The sequence below is a fragment of the Amyelois transitella genome, chromosome 11 (assembly GCF_032362555.1).
Source record: "Amyelois transitella isolate CPQ chromosome 11, ilAmyTran1.1, whole genome shotgun sequence".
In the NCBI taxonomy this organism is placed as follows: Eukaryota; Metazoa; Arthropoda; class Insecta; order Lepidoptera; family Pyralidae; genus Amyelois; species Amyelois transitella.
Window position 1 is genome coordinate 10,580,294 of NC_083514.1, and position 17,771 is coordinate 10,598,064.

At 33.4% G+C, this 17,771-nt stretch overlaps 1 protein-coding gene across 1 annotated transcript in view; it reads left to right on the top strand.

The window, feature by feature from the left end:
• Positions 1–1,635: 1,635 nt before the first annotated feature.
• LOC106133279 (knirps-related protein) overlaps positions 1,636–17,771 on the top strand; it is an 85,390-nt gene continuing 69,254 nt past the window's right edge. Inside the window, exon 1 of the mRNA XM_060946550.1 lies at positions 1,636–2,028. The gene's annotated coding sequence lies outside the window, so the exon portion shown is untranslated. The remainder of the gene's footprint in view (positions 2,029–17,771) is intronic.

Here is a 17,771-nt window from a genome sequence, read left to right on the forward strand (position 1 = left end):
CGTGGTATAGTTATTTTGGGCATCATTAAAGCTCTTAAGGTTCACATATTCCATTATTTCTTTGCTCATTATATATTATAGTTGCAGCGTGATCTTATATAGTTCCGCGTGGTTCCCGCCACTTCAGAATCACTCGCATCTCTTCCCCAGGGATGCTGTAAAAGGTGACGAAGGGAATAGGCCGTTAGTTGCTAGGCACATTTATGTAGTGCAGTTTCTACCATTGGCAAGCTGCAGTGTAATTTGTTCCACCGCTTCTTCTACACATGCGCTTTGGAAGCGGTAGTGGTTATAATTAGGTTTTAGTGATGTGACGTCAATAAGTGATACCTTGTATCCAATTTTAAAAAAAACTTCTATTCTATTTTGTTCCCCTGCAAAGGTTGCGAAGATCAGACGGGAGTCGCTTCTTGTAAAAACCTGACTCACCCACAGGATTTTGGTTAAATGCGAACCCTAGGCTCCTTATAGGAGAGGTGACGCGTGAATAACTAAACAATACAACGATAAACAAAACGACTTCAATTTTGTAATTACGTAGGTACCTATCTAAATAACTTAATATTACAATCTTACTTGTTAAAAATGAAACGATGATTATAAACTAAAATTTAAATGTACATTTAAGTTAATAAATATAAATTAAAATGTGCATAGGTACATTTAAATTTTACTTAATTTGAATTTTAGTTAGTTCGTGTAGGTACAGCAACAACATACGGGAGTGTGCACAGATGGCTGGCAGCATTACCATTATGAATGGCAAAACTTATTGTGTTATACATATCTAAATAATTACGTGTCTAGGTAGGTAAGCACTTAAATGTTTGTTCAAAACTTAGTGAATTACTTATTGTTAGACCGACATTTAGATATTTCTAGTACGTCCACTTGTTAAGCAAACTCATTGTAAGAAGCAGGTAACATTTTATTATACTCATTTCATCGGAAATACCAAAAGTAGTTATGGTTAACATTAATATATTTGTAATATCTTATTTTTGTCTTTGCTAAAAGAGAATTTCTGAATCATCAACTTAAAATGTCGCAATTTTTTTGTAAGTAAGTAAGTAGGTATGTAGTTAACATTCATACATTATTTAAGTAAAGTAAGTACTTAGAATAAATTATATCACGTCTTTAGCTCTTACGGGGGGCCAACGGTCTTGAAAAGACTGAAAGGTTCATCAGTAATTTTTTTTAATTAAAATTGTATACTTAATATTTTCTCAATTCGCGTATTTTAACCTTAAAATTCACTGATTTATACTAAGGAGATCAAAATATAAACATTATTCTCTTGAAAAGTAGGTACGTATACCATTTTGTTCGAAAAAGTATTTTCAAAAACAAAAAGCGAATAGAATTACGATAATCGCATCGCGATCTGTAACTCCGTATCTTATTAATCGCACCGTCGCAGGCGCAGTGGCAAAGTTCACGGCGTTCCACCACCACAACACGGTAACGCACCGACGTTAGATGACAGAGCGAGCTACAGCAAAAACCGTACGGGAGCGAGCGAGACAGCAACACGGATAGATGTTGCGTTAGAATTAGCCACGCCCCTTCCACGGGCGAGAACCGAGTCCACCTACACTACACAATCATTCGTGCGCGCGCGACGGGTAAAGACAACGCGCGTTCGGAATCGGTTTTCGAAAATGGAATCGTGAAAGATTGCGATGCGGCGGCCAGTGTTCGGACCATTTTATTTTTAAAATTCAATTTTAAACCAGCCAGTTGCAAAAGACATAGTATTTTTGTAAACAGAGTGTTTTTTTTTTTATATAAGCGTGTGCGCGTTTTCAGTTAGCGCACTCCTGTAAATTGGACGTTTCCAACGAAAGTGACTGGACTGTGACATTTGAAATCGATAGTTTTTAGTTAGTAATTGTAGCGCGCATGCGTCAAGTGAAATTTGTTGACACTGAAAATTTAATTAACATTGTGAAGTGCTTGTGGGATTTTTTGTTTTGACGTCTCCGTTCGTTTTTGGGTTGGCGTAGTTACACCAAAGATATAAAGGTGAGTCGTGTTGAAAATAATTGTTTGTAATTTTGTTCGACGGCTTTTGTTATTTATATTATTATTATTTTTTTGGAATTTTAAAATATTTATATATAAGTAGGACTGTTAAAAAAATTAAAAAATAAAGAAAATAAAAGTCAAATTTAACAAGGAATATGAAACTTATAAAAATTTATAAAAATACTTATAACTATTAAATATAATTAAAATTTTACCATTCGGAATCTCCTTAGTAAAGACATCAACGAGCGCTCGCTCCATACAGTCAAATAACTATATTAACCTGAATCGTAAATTAAAATTCTTACGCCAAAATAATGTGACCTTATATCCTGCTATTTAGGATAAACTTATTAAATAATAATTTTATTTTAATCCTAATGTTGTTACTTTATTACGAGTACCTACCTAGGTATAAAATTAAAAAAAATATATATAAAGAACATGTTATTTTATTTTTTTCAACATATAGGTAGGTACTTTGTTCCACAAAAAAAGAGTTTGACATAAGGACCTAGTTAATAATTAACAAGTAGGTACTTACAAAAATTTATCATAAGTTAGTTTTCATTATTGGTAAGCAAGTAAGTAGGATATAAATAATTTTAAAATACTTAATCTAAATTCAAACATTACAAGAACATGAAGAACATTTAATTCTAATAATATATATACCTAGTCAATATTGAAATGTTAAAATTATTAAAATGTTTGACTAATGTGATTGAAAATATGAAGAATAAAAAAATATTTACACGCACATTTATAACTTTATGACACGGAATTAAAAAAAATTTAATTCCGTGTCACGTGCTTACCTACTCTACTAAAGAAATAAATAAAATATACCTACGAGACAGATTACACAGATTGAGTTAGCCTCGAAGTAAGTTCGAGACTTGTGTTACGAGATACTAACTCAACGATACTATATTTCATAATAAATACTTATATAGATACACATCATATTAGAGAGGCATGCATATAATAGGCCAATCAAAGAAAATTCGTTGCTCATCACGCCCTGATGAATCGAACTCGGGACCTACTGTGTCACAGACAAACGCACTACCCCTGAGCCACAGAGGCAAAGTATCAAAAAAAAATATGTCAAAGCATTCTTTATCAATCAACCTAAGGATTATATGCCGTGTGGTTCCCGGCACTAATACAAAAAGAATAGGAACACTTCATCTCTTTTCCATGGATGTCGTAAAAGGCGATTAAGGGATAGACTTATATGCTTGGGATTCCACTTTTAGGCGATGGGCTAGCAACCTGTCACTTTTAAAATCTAAATTCTATCATTAGGCCGAGCAGCTGAGCATGCCCTTTCAGTCTTTGGATGATTGTTGGCTCTGTCTACCCCGCAGGGTATACAGACGTGATTATATGTTACGTTTTAAATTATGTTATTCAATAAATATTATTTGATATTTACTTAAAGATATTACACAATATTTTTTTTTTTTGATTGCACATTATTAGATATGCACCATTAAGTTAGTTTGTTAGTTGTATTGCGACATTTAATTATATTTTAATAATCATATCAGTTATATTGATGGTCTGTTAATATCACCTAAATTACATCCGTACACATATAATTATAACTATATTAGAGGACTGCGGTAAAGGTGACATATTTAATTTGATTTTCTTGTTTTCATTTAGGGTAGGTATTTTTATCCTACTAATATTATAAATGCGAATGTTTCTGAGTATGTCAGGATGCCAGTATGGATGTTTGTTACTCTTTCAAGCATTAACTACTGAACCGATTACGATTAATGGTATTTAGGTAGCTGAAGACCCAGAATAACATACTGGGTACTTTTTACAGACTAGCAACCTGTCACTATTTGAATCTCAATCCATCATTAAGCCGAACAGCTAAACGTGGCCTATTAGTATTTTTAAGATTGTTGGTTCTGTCTACCTCGCAAGGGATATGGACGTAATTATATGTATGTATGTTTTAATTTCAGTTCATTTTAATTAAGTTTTCTATAAATTAATGTTTTCATTACGTTATATCTTAACTACTCGCTGTGCGCGCGAGGAATAGTTATTTTGGGCATCATTGAAACCCTCAAGGATTCATAATTTTCCCCGTTTTTTTTCACATTTTCCATTATTTCTTCGCACCTTATAGTTGCAGCGTTATGTTATATCGCCTAAAGCCTTCCTCGATAAAAGGCCTATTAAACACAAAAATAATTTATCAATTTGAACCAGTAGTTTCTGAGATTAGCGCGGTCAAACAAACAAATAAACTCTTCAGCTTTATAATTTTATAATATAATATACCTACCAAGATAGAACGACGTAAGCGTTTAAGTATTTGGTCCAAATACTTCTGAAAATATCAATCGTATATAAAATTATCATGATAACGCTAAAAAAATATATAGGTATATTTGGCAAAGTCAATAATTTTATGCGTATAAATATTTGAGGTGTCTGATTCATCAAATTGAGACTTGCAGTTTCACCAGTGCACTGACTTTTGTCTGCGGCTTCGCTTCCTGGGGATTTATTAATAAGGTTTTCTATAGCAGAATTTTGTCTATTTCATCTTTTCTATTTAAATAAAGGTAAGTAATAAAAACTTATAGGTAATAAGCCATTCTCTTAGTTGACTCTTCCGACATACATATATACATACATATGGTCACGTCCATATCCCTTGCGGGGTAGATAGAGCATTTTCTGTTCCTGTACGTCGCCTTCCAGTCTTTTCAAGAGTCAAGTCTCTGTCAGCTCCGCAATGGAGATAGACGTAACTATAAGTATGTACATATGTATGTAATCTAGGAGGTGGACATAATGAATTTAATTGTATAATAATTATGTCGAATCAATTACGTCTTTTTACAATGTAGCCTTCAAAAATCACGTAACACCAGTAATTTCGCTAAAGATGGCGTCTAAATCTTGATTCAAACTAAAACAATCGTTATTGTCCATTGTCGCAGTTCGTAGTTTTTGTATGTCTGTACGGTGGTACCGTGCGAACTGTTCTCAGGCCATATTGTCCTATAATGTTATATACGTTTTTATCATAAACCAGTAAACATAATAGTCAATTGTTCAATTCAATTCCGATTTAAAATGAGGTCGCCATTATTTTGTTTAATTGTTTTTGTTTGTGTGTGAATTTGTCATATTTTGTGGATTGTACTACCTACTTAATTGATAAGGTTCATTATGTTTTAAAAAAATTCCTCAATAGGAAAAAAATCTGACATCGCTTCAATATTTGAGAGACTCAGTCCAAGATCATATTCAAAGGCGCACCCCGGGCTCCTTTTTGCTTAAGGCGATATTTTTTTTCAACTGATATATATATTTATTATTAACGAAATTATCACACAAGATGAAAGTGGCTTCACTTAGTCACTACTTATGACATCCACATGAGAGAACGAGGTTGATTTATATTCTTGAGTTCCAGGAATCGAATGAACAAATTAACTTCTTCCTCCTGCCTATTCAGGTCTTCACATCCAGTTGCCTGAATGTGCAGACCTGAATGGGCAGCTTTACTCGCTATGTCTCCTCTCACCGTAAGAGCATCGGTTAGTATTAAAACTAATGTACATAACTTGGAAAATAGTCATTGGCTTACATAGCCGAAATGGGATTTGAACCTGTGCCTTTTTGCGCCACGCGCTTTTAAACCGCACCTTACCGATTCGACCATCGACGCTCCAAAATAACAAAATAAACTTACCTCAACAATCCACAATTTCATAACATCATAAGTCACCGGTCATAAAGTTTTCCTTAAACAACTTAACGGACAAAAAAATCACTTTGCTCGCACACTTTAGAGTTTAAATTTGCATAAACGCCTCATGATTGGACATTCCTGAGTTTTTCTCATTAGCTATGCCTTAATTAATGTGTGGAAGACCTTATTGGGGGTGAAGCATTTCACTGTGCGTTCTAAATACTACATTTTTTGTGACCCGAGTAGAAACTGGAGCTTTATAAAACATTCGATGGATGGTCGACTATGTTTAGAATGCTACAACTTTTCCCCTCGGTTTTGTTCGTAACGTGAAATTAGTTAATTACTGATTTTAAAACTGTCTAAAAAAGGTTTGATTGTATTTTTAAGACTAGAGCCTTGGCATTATTGAATACTAAATCTATCAATAAACCAAATAGCGTTGTAGTCTTGAGACCACCGGACCTATCTACCCCGTAATTAATAAAGACGTGTGTGCGCCCAAACTATAACCTTTAGAGCTATTGCAATACAATATACTTCAGTGCATCTTTTGAAACGGGACTAAACTTAGCTTTAAGTAATTTTTGCGACGTCAACAAATGATGGAAAAAAAAGATGTTACAACCATTAAGTGATATTAAAAATTTGCCATAATTATGTATAAAAAATTATTTTTACATACATTTACTATTTCCTATATCCCTTCCGGGATAGATAGAGCCAACAGTCTTGAGAAGACTGAGTCCACGTTTAGCTGTTTGGCTTAATGATAGAATTGAGATTTAAAAAAAGCCAGGTATAGAGCTCCCAAATCATACTCCCTAGTCTTTTTTCTATTGACTCCGGGAACCACGAGGCATTATATTTTTGTTACTAAAAACAATGAAACTGTGTCAAACGTTTGGCAGATTTAATTTTTTAATACTTTAAAAGTAGTTTGCTGGCAAAGAAACCAACCTATACCTAGTTGAGGTTTCTGTAAGATAGGTATAGATTGAAGAACAATAGAACCTTATTGTTAATAATGGTCGGAGTCAATGAACGGGTAATTATGAAGTGGCAACACTAATTGCAGTCACGCGACCGACGGCTCGCACAGAGTCGTATATAAATACGTATAAATGCACTTTCGAATTAATTTAGTATTAGGAAATGGATTAATAGTGCCTTTTGAATAGAACCACTTGATATCTATCCGATGAGTTTCGTAAAAGGCGACTAAGGGATAGGTTTTTAAACTTGGGGTTTCGGTTGTAGGCGATGGACTAGCAACCTGTCACTATTTGAATTTCAATTCCATCGTGAAGCCATACAGCTGAACGTGGCCTTTCGGTCTTTTCAAAACTGTTGGCTCTGTCTACCCCGCGAGGGATATAAACGTGACTGTATGTTTGTATGCGGATTAATAGTCGATTGAATTTTATTTTTGAATTTGATATATATAAATATATATTACAGCAAAAACAAAATGGCGTTTGGGTTCCCGCCAAAATGTCCGCGCTCTTAAGTCAGCCATAATGTCACCGATAGTGTTGCCATGGACGAAAAGTAAAATTAGCCAAAATAGTTACGTCCGATTTCGTCAGCGTCTCGCGCTAACGGCTCGGAACCTTTTCAGTAATTTGTAAGTAATTAGTCGGTTGCGAGTTGCGACACAGTCGACGTTTTGTGGCGTTTTCTCGTCTTGTTGGGAAAGATTATTGATGTTATTATTTTTCACTCTGCCGTGTGATTTCTGAGGCTAAAGGATAGCCATAAAGAGAATTATGAATGTGGATTAAGCGAAGGAAGTATGCAGAGATCGTGGCAAGTGGAAAGATGTAGTCTCTGCCTACCTACTCGGAAAGAGGCGTGATTTTATGTTATGTTATATGTGCCGTGTGGTTCCCGGCACCAATACAAAAAAGAATAGGACCACTCCATCTCTTTCCCATGGGTGTCGTAAAAGGCGACTAAGGGATAGGCTTACAAACTTGGGATTCTTTTTTAGGCGATGGGCTAGCAATCTGTCACTATTTGAATCTCAATTTTATCTTGAAGCCAAATAGCTGAACGTGGTCTTTCAGTCTTTTCAAGACTGTTGGCTCTGTCTACCCTGCAAGGGATATAGACGTGATTGTGTGTGTGTTATATGTTATGTTAAGGGTTAGCCTTATGGACTTGGGATTCCTCATGTGGACGATGGGCTAGCAACCGGTCACTATTTGAAACTCAATTCTATCATTAAGCCACACAGCTGAACGTGGTATTACATTCATTTAGAGACTGTTGGCTCTGTCTTTCCCGTAAGGGATAAACAAATTACATATAATTATATGTATGTATGTAAACTAACATATAAATCGTAGGTATTCATCTTAATATGCAATTGACATTTTTGTGTTAAATTACTGTCAGGTTTTAATTTATTTATTTGCTCATCCGATCGCAATGTAATTTATAAATTTGCAATTATAATAATGTATCACTCAGTATTTTATTTAAATTATAAACTTAAATGATGATAATGTGCAGTATGTAAAACTATAAGGTATATAACTTTATGTTCTTAAAAAAATAAGTAATTGATAGTTTATTAATTACGTTTTCAGATAACAGCTATACAATTTATCTATTAATGTTGAAGTTTTAAATATTAATTTTTCATTAGTAACTTTAAAATAAACATGTTGTTTTTTTTGTTATTAAATTGTAAATGTTGTAAACATGATGTTTACGAAATACATGAAAAAAATAATCAACTTTTATTTTTCATTATTTCTACACGCACTTTATATTTTCGAGCCACCTTATCTTCAAGATATAACTTATTTATCAAGTGAATCAAAAATATTGTAAAATTCCCGAAATTCCCACTAAACCGCATCCCGGTTCCCACATGACCTTTAGTCATTTCGCGTTGGTACAGATATAAATAGAAGTGTTACACAATATTCTACGCAATTGCCATATGTAATACGCAGAAAGGAACCATACAATGCACGCGATTTAGTTGGCCTAAAGGGGAGTGCACACTAATATGTAGAATTAGTAAGTTATATATAACTATCATATATAGGTACTATACGACAACTTCATCTCTTTCCCATGGATGTCGTAAAAGGCGACTAAGGGATGTTATAAACTTGGAATTCTGCTTTAAGACGATGGGCTAGCAACCGGTCACTATTTGAATCTCAATTCTATCATTAAGCCTAACAGCTGGACGTGGCCTTTCAGTCTTTCAAGACTGTTGGCTCTGTCTACCCCGTAAGGGATGAAGACGTGATTATATGTTTGTATGGAATCGGTTAAGGCGTGGAAAATAAATTAAGGCTCAAATAGTGAATTTTGATGATAAAAAAAGTAGAAATAAAATGTTATTCAAGTCCCAGAAATAATGAGCGATAATTTTAACTTTATTAAAAATATTTATATATTCCTTTTCTTATGAATCAAAACGTGAACTATGAATTTATTTAACATTAACATTTTGAATAAAATGGCAATAAAAGCTTGTACAATTAAAAACGAAGGTGAAAGGTCGTTGGCTGTAATCTATATTTTATTTATGATTGGTCGAAATGTTTTATATGAATTAATCTAGTTGAGTTACGGGGAAAATATTTATGCAGATTTTTATTTTGAAGTAATAAGTTTAATTTAAGTAAGTATTCTTATTTTGTACGAAAACTTTAACCTTGACATTTAATGATGGAATTGTGATTCAGAGGGTGCTATCCCGTATCGCTTAAAGACAGAATCGCAATTTTCATGTTCCTATCCCTTAATCAACTTTTACAATGTGAGCAAACGCATTCATTTTTATTTTTCAAATCTATTAAAACCAGCAAAGTAATAAACTTAAGGTTTTTATTTTTAATTTATTTTTATTAAGACACAGTGTGCCCTCGCCCTAATTTCTCGATTATGATGTCTGCCTCCATTAGGTGGCATTACCGGTACGTGGGAACTCCGGCCGCGGACAGCCACGGGCAATGCGAAATATGCGTGAAATAATGTAGGCGACAAATGAGGTGAGAGGTCGCGTGGTGTCGAACGATGCTGATAATAGGACCCTGGGTTTTATTAGAAAAATTTTATTTGCACTTTTCTTCACGACTGTACTTTGTAAATTGGTCTTTCCTGTCACTATTTGAGTCTCAATTCTATCATTAAGCCAAACAGCTGAAGGTGGCCTATCAGTTTTCAAGACTGTTGGCTCTGTCTACTCCGTAAGGGATATCCCTAACGGGGTAGACAGTACCAACAGTTAAACGTCTATATAGACGTGATTATATGTATGTATGTTTTTATGTAAATGAGGTGAGAGGTCACGCGATGTCGAACCATGCTGATAATAGGACCCTGGATTTTATTTTATAGAAAATTTATTTGCACTTTTCTTCTCGACTGTACTATGTAAATTAGTCTTTCCTTTATTAATATAGAAACTGAAGTGCCATGTGTAGTTAAGTTGCCGTTGTACATATATAACTATATTTTGCCCTCTAAATTTAACCACCACATATCTAAAACTACCCTTTCGCTCGGAGCATCGCTCCTGTGGGAATTTTCAAGAAGGTAGACTTTGTCACTCAAGAAGGCCTATCTCTGTCTCAATTTTCCTAACAATGTAGCCAGTAATTTATATTTTTGTGGCGTAAAATATAGTAAGTACCTATCTAAATCTGTTACATTTCCTTACAAAAGACTTCTAGCCATAATACACTTACATACACATTTCTAGAACAACTTAGTACAACTTCATCCCTCGCGCTCGTGACCCGCCGTCTACAACTGTTTATGTCGGAAACTTGCGCAGACGCCATATTTGTTGACGTTTCGCTCGCGTAAATTGTAAGGAACTTGGTTATCTTTGACATTTTGTTTCGTGAAAATAGGTTAATAAATTTAATATATTTAGACCAAACACAGCGGTTGAACTAAAGTAATGTTCTGCATCGATGTTTTTTCTGCCACTATCAAGTTTTACACCCATACATTAGTGTCAGGACCAACATGAACCAACGACAAGCCTCTTTGGTTACTTCTTACTGCTAATAAAAGCATAACACTCTGCTTTCTTTAAAAAAACATTCTTAGTTTTTATCTGCTACAGACATTGATTCTGGATATACAAAATCAGAGAAACAGATAATTTTCATAAAAATATGACCCGGGATTGAACTCGGGTCCTTGTGACTCAATCGCAAGCAAGTTTAACCCGAGTGGAGGTCTTAGTCAATTTTACACCAACAATTCTAACACAACTTGTGACATTAAAATATAAGGCGAATGAGTTCGTAGACAATAGAAGTGTGCTCACATAATAAGATATCATATATATATTTTTGTGGAAAAAATACATGTACAAGCATTTTACTCGATTTCCTCATATTTATCAGTGAAAGCTTCAAAGACAGACTTTAATATCAATTATTAGTTAGTATTCAATTTTAATAACTTTATTGTGTACCTAATAATTGCTCGAAACAGTTATCAGATAACATTTTCACTAATAAGGAAAAGTGGGACTTTGATTGTAGAATCACAAAAAAAAAATTACTGTTAATAAATTTCTATCCGATTAATGTAATTAACACTTTGATGTATGATAATAACACATTTTCCATTACTTTCTTACAGTATTGGTTAAATTAAAGATTATATATCTGAACCTTTAATGAGAATATTTTTATCGGTTATGGCTACTTGTTATTAAGTACTAATACTTACACGGATACTATAGAGATATCATAGCGTCGGTGGCCGAATTGGTAAGGTGCCCGGTTGAAATGCGTGATGCGCTGAAAGGCACAGGTTCAAATCCTTCCACCTCGACCAGGTACCAATTACTATTTTGAAAGTTATGTACATTAGTTTCAATACTAACCGATGCTCTTACGATGAGGGAGAACATCGTGAGGAAACCTGGAATTCAGGCAACTGGATGTGTAACCATGTGATCTAATACGGGTTTGGTTCCCCTGCAAAAGTTGCGGAGATCGATTTGTGTAAAATCCTGTGAAATAGTGAGATTGCTAGCATATCGCCAATAAAATAAAAAAATCCCAAATTTAAAATCCTATCCCTTAGTCGCCTATTACGACATCCGTGGAAAATTATTTATTTAAACTTTATGCACGTAAAAGATACAACAGGTGGACTTAATGCCACAAGGCATTCTCTGCCAGTCGAAAGTTTGGACCAAACTGAGATGGATACAGGTTCTATTGGTGCCGGGAACCACACGGCACGGCTAATATTGGATGTTTCAACCAATCATTTACCGATACTTTAAGAACTCTATTACTAGTATCAGTGTATAAAATGACCCCTGGTAGCCTGTGGTCGTTTTATATAATCATTAATTACAATGGCACCGGTCAGTTACACACTATTAATTTTAATTAACTGCAAACGAAGAACATTAGCGCGTGGTCCAAGTTGAAAGCGGCGGGCCTTTGTACTGAGAGTAGTTTTTTTTTTTCATAATAAACTAAAATTATCTCGAGTCCTTCGCTTTTGTTCACAATTTCAATCTGTGATCCTATAAGATATCTTGTCAAATAGAATTCTTCTGAAGTCAGTTGTTTTCTTTTTTTTTTTATTTAACAATAGAGTTCGGGTATTTCTGTGATACGTTCTAGCAAAAGGTTTAGTCAAGAGTACCCGAAACCGATGAGCTTGCATGAAGAGAGTTACGAATGTGGATGAAACGAAAGAAGTGTGCAGGAATCGTGGCAAGTAGAAAGATGTGGTCTCTGCCTACTCTTCCGGGAAAGAGACGTGATTTATGTATATATATATTTCTTTATTGTTACATATAGTAGGAAATCATAGTATATTTCTTACACATATCGAGTTGATTGTTTTATTATGTCTATAAACCCTGAATACGGGAAGACTATCAGACGTATTGTGTCCAGGATTAAGGACTTCTTGAGAATTATATTCAGATGAGGTGTCTGACTACTAAAAATTATTAAAAATTATGTATTAAATCTTACAAAAATTTGTAAAATATAGATTTTTTTGTATTTTGTGCAGCAAAATAATTAACTATCTACCTTAGTCATCTTTAAACATACAAAAGATGTTCAGTGCCCGTATAGGCCAAATTAAAACAATGTTTACTTTTGTACTAACTCTTATAACTTAAACCGAAAATTTCGTCAGTTCAAGGAGATGATTTCTATCATTCCGTTCGCATGACCCTTGCCTCACACCCATCTCCATTCTCTAATTACGCCTTAGCAAAAATTTGACATCGCCCATCAAATCACGGATCACTAAATCAAACTTTATTGCGCCGATGTAAGGTGCAATCTGAAATGATTGATGATTTCGAGTTGTAATATGTTGATATTTAATTTGTCAATGTAGCGATGACAGGCTTGTTATTACGTTTCTTTTTTTTTTTATTTGTCGAAAGCGCCCGAGTGAAAGAAGGTCTGTAGTTACAGGTTGTTTATATTTTTTTTATACAAATCTGGTGATCTGATACATCAGTGAGAATGCTTAGCTCCTATTACTGTAACTCAAATTTTATACATTCCATATAAAATAAGAAAAAAAATGAGTTTTAAATATCTACTATTTTCACTTACCTTTAATTTTTCGATTTCATAAACGATTTCTCATTCTACATTCAAATTCAAAATTTTTATTTATTATTATGAGACATTTCAATATCACTTAATAATTTTCATATCTTTTGGTTTCACAACATTGGTTGACGTCAAATAAATTACTTAAAACAAAGTTTACTGCCTAACTAACTACTATACTAATAACTAACTAATTCAATATTATGTGTGTTTATCTTAATACTCGTATTATAATTATGGATCATGTAACTAATCATGTCTACACTCAACATCATTAATTTGGCATGTTAAAACAAACGGTGTCAATATTTGCTTAAACATAACACTTCTGCATACGTTCAGTAACTTACATTTTTTTTTCTGCATAACTTTTGCAACTATTAATTATTCGATCAAAATATATTGATATGTTGTTTGGTATAAATTGTTACTATTACACTATTAGATTTTAAAAGTAACGCCTACTTGATTTATTTTAGAGTTTATACAATAAAGACAAAGAAATTAAAGTTGTTAAATTGGCGGTGTTTTTTAATTTATTTTTATTGATAATTCTTATCTTTGTGATTCTTTTTTTTTCTTCCCTAGGGAAAACGCAACCAGGACAGGACATGTATTTCAATAGAAAATCAAAAATTAATAAAAAGTAAATATAAAAAATTTATAAAAACTCTTCCTCTCCAAACACATCCTGTATCAAAAAAAACTTATGTAGCATCCAAATTAATATGCCAACTGGTTTCTGATTTACCGTCTGTGTGTCTGTAACTGCAGGTCTCGGAAACAATGGACGTCATAACAAGTACTGTTAAGTCAACCGCTACATATACTTTGGCCTACGTTAAAGATGACATTATGTTTAAATTGAAGAGGCATTTTTTAATTATAACCTTGTTTATATGAGTTTCTTAAGGTACAAATTGAGTCATAACTCCTTAAAGAATAATTCTTTCCAATTAAGATTTACTTTTTGTAGATATAATTTTAGATTTGAGTGATGTGCCGTCAATAAGTATACCTGGTATCTAATTTTGAAAAAAAAACTATTCTATTCTTTATTGAAATCCCATTCACCCTAATTCTTCGCTGTATTTTCTAATTTTCCGTCTCCTAATATCTTAAATGCACAAAATATCAGAAAAAAATAAATAAATATAAGGACTAAATTACCTCTGACAGTAAACCGTTTGATTCCCATCTCAGATCAAAAAGATACTCATCAATAAATTTATATTACATTTACAGCTCTCTATACCATATACTGCTTTATAACCGAAAAGTAATCATCGATGTTCATCAATATACTAAATTAACAGTTAATATACAATAAATAACCCCAGAAATCTATATAGTGACGTCTAATAATATTTGCATTCCTCAACCTTATTCACCACGGAATAAGACTCGAAATAATTTTTAGACGTACCTTGGATGAAAATCAATCATTCAGTGAGATGCAGTCGTTTATTGAATTTCTATAGTAAATGCCACTTGAGTTGAGACGCTTTACATAATTACGTACTTTAGAATTCGTTTAATGATTTTGATAGGAGTGGAAAGTACTAACGAATTCATAATATTTGTAATAATTATAATCTTATTTTTTTATCATAAAATGAAAATAAATAAATTTAAAAAGAAATATTCTTTTTTAATTAAGAATGTATGTCGCCTAATAGAGATGGAGTGGTCCTATTATTTTTGAAAACATTTTTGTTATCAATTTATATATAGGATGTCAACAAAATTTATCATAATCTTACCACAATTCTGTTAACATCCTTGTCGGTATTAAATCAGAGTGGAAAACCATAGTTAAATTAATGAACTATCTATTTCTTTTTTAATAAATACTAATTTGTTATACTTACTTAACATCTAAAGCAATTTCAATTTGATTTTACTATCAAATGCTTTGATAATATTACTCGAATTACCACCACGCATAATATAAAATTGTAGTCTTTATGTTTTTTTTTGTTAACTTTTTTTTTAATAATTTCAACATGCCAAACACATGCCAAGGTTAATAGTCAGTTATTGACAAACGTCTAGAACTTTGACTAGCGCAAAATTAAAACGTGTATGTAAAAGAGTTCAATAACTTACACGTGCTGACTCGAACCAGACATAAAATTCATAATAGTCATGTAACAATAGTTAAATGGGTCGTGACCTTTCAAAATTTACATTTAACATATTTTCAATAACATCAACAGTGTGAATGGTTGTTTTTTTTTTTTAATATTTTTTTCATTCACTATTTACGCTGCCTGAAGAAGTTTCAACTGACTCGAACAAAATTATTCCGGTTACAGAACAACCTTTGCTACTTACTTGTTTTTAAAAATATAACTGATTGAGGAAAAAGACGTTAATAATATTTTACATACTACAGACGCTAGACTCTGATAACAAACATATGTATTATATATGTACATAAAAATTAATAACGCATCTTTTTACGGAGGGGCAGGCTGCGTATTTCTTTCGCTTCATCCACATTCATAACTCTCTTCACGCGAGCTCCCACTCTGATTTAATATCGATAAAGTTTTCAACAGAATTATGGTAACATTATGATATAAATTGATAATAAATATGATATCAGAAAGAATAGGACCACTCCATCTCTATCCTGTGGATGTCATAAAAGGCAACTAAGGGATAGGTTTATAAACTTGGGATTCTTCTTTTAGGCGATATGCTAGCAACTGGTGACTATTTAAATCTCAATTCTATCATTAAGCCTAACAGCTGAACGTGGCCCATCAGTCTTTCAAGACTGCTGGCTCTGTCTACCCCGCCAGGGATAAAGACGTGAATATGATATATTTGATCTAGTGGTACCTACACATAAATTATTACTCGAAATTCCCGCGACAACAGACATTGTTCACGGGGACGGAGTCGCGATCTTTTAAAACCATAAATCCGGAAAAACAAAGTCAATGAAAACACAAGTGAATATGAATTTTCACATAATGCACCAGAATGCACCAATTAAATAACAATGGCGGTGGCGTCATCGGCGCACGCGCGTAACTGGCGCACTTCATTACAAGATCAAGGCTGGACGGCGCAAGGTGTGAGCGATAGCGGTTTACCGACCTTTTAGCCTATTTGATGTCCCGTTTATTTATTTTTTTCATTGAGCTAATGAAACTGGCCTCTTTGATAGAATCCACAAATTCACGATAACTGAAAAAATAATCCTTTTTTTAACGTTAGAAAGTTTCCTTTTAAAATTAAAAAGATATCAAAGTCTCATACAACATACATATGTGATCTTTTTGCTTATTTGATTACGCATTTTTAAATGTGAATACATACATACGGTCACGTCTATGTCCCTTGCGGGGTAGACAGAGCCAACTGTCATGAAATGACTGAATGGCCACGCTCAGCATATTTGGCTTAATTATAGAGATTCAAATAATGACAGGTTGCTAACCCATCGCCTAAAAAAGAATCCCAAGTTTTTAAGACTATCCCTTAGTCGCCTTTTACGACATCCATGGGAAAAAAGATGGAGAGGTCCTATTCTTTTTTGTATTGGTGCCGGGAACCACACGGCACTAATAAATAATTAAATGTTAATATGGACGGTAAAGAACCTTTGGTGTGCAAGTCCGACTCGCAATGGCCATTTTTAAAAGAACCCGCTATCATTTCTCTTTTGATCCGCTTGCTATATGAGACAGAAACGCAGCACTGACCGCGCGTGTGAACTAGGCCGATTTTTTTTTTCACTTTTATCGTGAATGCCTTTACGCTGGAGTAAGTTCGCCTCAGTTTTTTTTTTAATTTGTGGTTCAATGGCAAGGTTTTTTACGTGGTCGGACTTTACAGCTTTTCGTTGCTACCTCGATGTGACTAATAGGACTTTTTTCTTATTAGTCTTAAATGCTTATAATGGAAAAAAGAATTGATGATTGAAATTTGAAAGAAAAAGAAAGATAAGAAAGAAATGGCAAAAAAGAGAAGGAGTAAATGAATTGCATTTTGTATAAGGTACTATTCTTCTGCAGAATTATTTATTACCTTATCCCATTCTTAAGTTTCGTAACTCTGCATAATTAAACCACTTATTTTTTTAATAAGGAAAACGATATGTTTTTTATGGTAAACATAGGATCGTGGAAATAGTTTTAAAATTAAACGCTGCAAGTGAAAGCTATTCCACAAATTATATAATTACGAAAGTTTGTAAACGTGTTTGTTTGTTACTCTTTCACGCAAAAACCACTAATCGAATTTTCATGAAACTCACAGTAATCCGGCTTAGACATTAGAATCACATATTTCATTTTAATTTATAGAGATACAGTACGGACGAAATCATGGGCAACAGCGAGTACTAAATATTACAACGTGCAGCAATGGAACTGCACCTTAACCCACGATGA